The sequence below is a fragment of the Trichechus manatus genome, unplaced genomic scaffold (assembly GCF_000243295.1).
Source record: "Trichechus manatus latirostris isolate Lorelei unplaced genomic scaffold, TriManLat1.0 scaffold00102, whole genome shotgun sequence".
NCBI lineage: Eukaryota > Metazoa > Chordata > Mammalia > Sirenia > Trichechidae > Trichechus > Trichechus manatus.
Window position 1 is genome coordinate 6,385,575 of NW_004444038.1, and position 3,953 is coordinate 6,389,527.

Genomic DNA, 3,953 nt, shown 5'->3' on the forward strand with positions numbered 1-3,953 from the left:
GGTAAGTTCCTCCTCTCGGCAGCCACGTCCATCTGAGTGCCTAGAGTTTGATGGAAGGATGTGAGGAGTACAAGACTCACTCATTTAAGCGCTCTTTGTGGACATATACTATGAGAATGAGAAATGGATATGCAATGCGCGAAGGCGGTATATAATCAATTAGCAGAATCATGCGTTGCAAAAAAAAATAAGTTAGAGTATTCAAAGGAGGAAGAAGACAATATGTTTTATGATGGATGAGGGAAGCTTCCTGGCAGAGTAAGATTTGAGCCAGACCTTCTTGAAATTCATCTCTGCTGTTTTAGAAATATCAGCGTGGCCTTCTAGTTAAATAGGTCATTTAAGCCCATCTCTCAGCAAACAGCATTGGTCAGTTGCTCTGTTTGCTCAGTACATTGAAGGCAGCTGAGCTTAGTGGTTGAAGAGAACGTACTTTGATTTCAAAGGACCACAGTCCATGTGCCACCTCTGCCATCTCTTGCCTGTGTGTCTTTGGGTAAGTTTATTCACCTCTCTGGGTTTTAGTTTCCTCCTCTTTGAATTCAGTGGTAATCTCTACCTCAGGAGCCCTGATGGCACAGCAGTTAAAGAGATGGACTGCTAACCAAAAGGTCAACAGTTCAAAACTACCAGGGGCTCCGCAGGAGAAGGGTGTGGCAGTCGGCTTCCATGGAGATTTACAGGCTTGGAAACTTTATGGGGTCTCTAAGAGTTGGAATTGACTGGATGGCAGTGGGTTTTTTTGGGTTTGTCTACCTCACAGGACTATTTCAAAAATCGGGATACTATACGTGAAGATGCACGTACAGCATTTGGCATGTGACGAGCACTAACTGGCGGCTATAATTTTTCGTATATTTATTCAACAAACATTCATTGAGCATTGTTGTGGATTGAATTGTATCCCCCCAGAATATATGCTGGAATTCTAACCCCTATACCTGTGGAAGTAATATAGTCTAATGTAATGTAATCACCTAACCATAATGCAATCTAGTGTAATAGAATAAGTCAGTTGAGGTCATAGCAGGGTAGAGTGAATCCTAAACCTAATCACTTCTAAGCTATATGAAGAGCAGCGTAGAACAGAGACAGACAAGAGCACATGGGGGGCGGGGGGAGGGCAGGAGGAGACAGATGCTGTGTGAGGATCACCAAGGTACCAAGAAATCCCTGTGGTTACCGACAAGGAGGGAATGGACCCGGCCAAAACCCTGGTTTGGACTTTTAACCTCTAAAACTGTGAGAAAATAAATTTCTGTTCTTTAAAGCCACCCACTTGTGGTATTTCTGTTACAGCCGCTTGCAGCAACTAAGACAGGCATCTGCTGTGTTACGGGTGCCACATCAGAACCTGAGGATACCACAGGGAGAAAAGACAGACGTCCCCGACTGGACAGTTTTTCAGTCTAGCAGATTATGGAGAGGTTGATAGGTAATTACACATCAGTGGGGTCTTTTCCTTTTCAGGAGGGAATCGTGGATAGTTATGAGGGAGCATAGGAGAAGGTCCTTGCCAGGATTTAGGAGGTTAGAGATGCCTCTCACCAGGATTTAGGAGATTACAGTGGGCTTCCTGAAGGACGTTCCGTCTCTATTGAGATCAGAAGGACATACACGTGAGAGCCTGGAACTGATGTAAGATAGGAACATAAGAAATTGTGTTTTAGGCAGAAGGAACAGTATGTGTGAAGCCTGGACACAAGAGAGAGGATATTATATGTGGGAGAAACAAAATAGACCCACTTGTTGGAGGCAGTGTTTTAGGCGGGAGGGGAGGAGAGCACTGGCCCAGGATTAAGGGAACCTGGATTCTTGTCACAAGATCAGCCACTTGTTTTGAGCAAGTCATGATCTCTTGTTTCTCAGTTTTCAGTTTCCTCACCTGGAAATCGTGCGTCAGTGTGTGTGCCTGTGTGTGCACATGCATGTTTCTTTTTAAGTGTATCAGTCAGAATAGGCTAGGTTGTGCAGTTGTAACAAGATAACCACTAACTCCTGGTGGGTTAACACAGCAAGGTTTATAGTTTATGGTACATGTCCTTGCGGGTTTGTGGGGGCGCCGCTGGATAAAATCACTCATGGAAAAGGCTGATCAAGGCTCCACCATCTAACTCTTCCTCAGTCAACAGAAAAGAGACAATGGAAGATCTTGTACTGCAGTTCAATGCTTCAGCCTGGCGATGACGCACATCATTTCCACTCCCAATTCATTGTCACATAGCCCTGCTCAACTCAGCGTGTTTGGGAAATACAGTTGTCTGTGTGACTAGGAGGGAAGATGAACCAGACACCAGTGAGAACAAGTCGTATCTACCACAGTGTCTCTACAGATGCAGCAGGTTCCCCAGATGTGAAGTTCGTTGGCTGATACCTGACATGGGGAGGTCAGTTGTGTCTAGTTCATTAAGCATTTGTTAAACTTCCACTCTGGGTTGAAGTCCTGGATACTGAGGATCCAAAGAAAAACAAGACATAGCCCCCTCCCTCAAAGACATAAAACTGAATAAGGGAAATAGCAGCTATACCGGGGATTGTTCTAAACACTTTACATGTATCATTACCCCCATTTTATAGGTGATGAAACTGAGGTACAGACAGGTTACTTAACCAAAAATCTCACAGCTAATAAGTATCAGAGCCAGGATTCAGGGCCAGGGAGTTTATTTCTGCAGTCCACACTCAACAACCTCTTGAAGCAGTGTGATGTGTGAAGCAACAGGATTAGGTTCAGAACACATACAGCTAGCTAACGAGGGAGTATTGCCAATAACTTCATTAGCGAAGCCAAAGCACTATTGTGTGACTACTGTGTACAACCAACACACTGTGTCGCATGTCGGGGAGAGGAGGGACGAGGAAGTACGACATACGGCTTCTACTCTCAGGAATCTTACAATAAGATCGAATAGTAAATTGACGTAATAATCACAATGGCTACACTTAGTTTTTATTATATACCAAGAACCCAGGTTAGAATTCTGGCTTATCCCCTCTCCTTTCCATCTGCCGTGGAGAAGCAGGTGGGTAAGGAAGCTCATGAGGAGAAAGAGGAAGGAGCAGTTACTGGCCAGCCTGAGGCCACTTTTAGTCCTAAAATTCTTGAGGGACTTAATTCAATTCTAGGAGTGCTCTGGGGTTTCAGAGAATGGCCTATACTCCCTGGACAGCAGATCAACAACCTGAATCCGCAAGGGATCCCCAGAGTTCATCCTGCCTCCCGGAATCTGAGATCCACAGGCTGCTTAGTTTGCTGTTTAGATCCTTCACGTCAGCCCCGGATAAGAGAGGCTTCCTGTAGAAGTTCTGTCCTGTACCATTAGCCTGATTTGAAATACATCAAATTGAACATGCCCTGGCTCCAAGCTTTTGGCTCAGTGTGGTGCTTTCCAATGTGACAAGGGTGAGAACGTTCCTGGAAATACCTGGCTTCAAATTTATTTGAAAAATTGGCCCAGGTATAAATGTTTTTAAGCTGTTCTTTGTCTGTAAATCTTTGGAACAGCTGTTACATATATTGCCACAGGAAATTTGGTTGAATGGGAACAAACTACTGCCAGATCCTGGAATAGCCCAATAGGATACTGGCCTAAGAGGGAAAGAAGGGGTATTAACCAGCCAAAAGTTTGAGCTGAGTGTTGAAAAGAGACAATATCATTTCTTTGCTTTAAAGCTGCATTAACTAATAAAAGGGAAGGGATTACAGTCTTGGCCTGTAGACAATGCTTTACGCTCCCATTGGTCCTCTCAGTTTTAGCGTAACTTCACTGCTGCCTGCCTCAAGCACTCAAAAAACGCTCCTCTACTGTATACTGTGTTACTAGCCGTATACTAGTAACTGTTGTATAGTGGTGTGCTGCCATCTTTCCTTCCTGGTCATGCATCCACTGTAGCTCCTTACACCCATGCCCACCGATGCCCATCCTCTCATACTTCTTCCTTTCACGGTGATT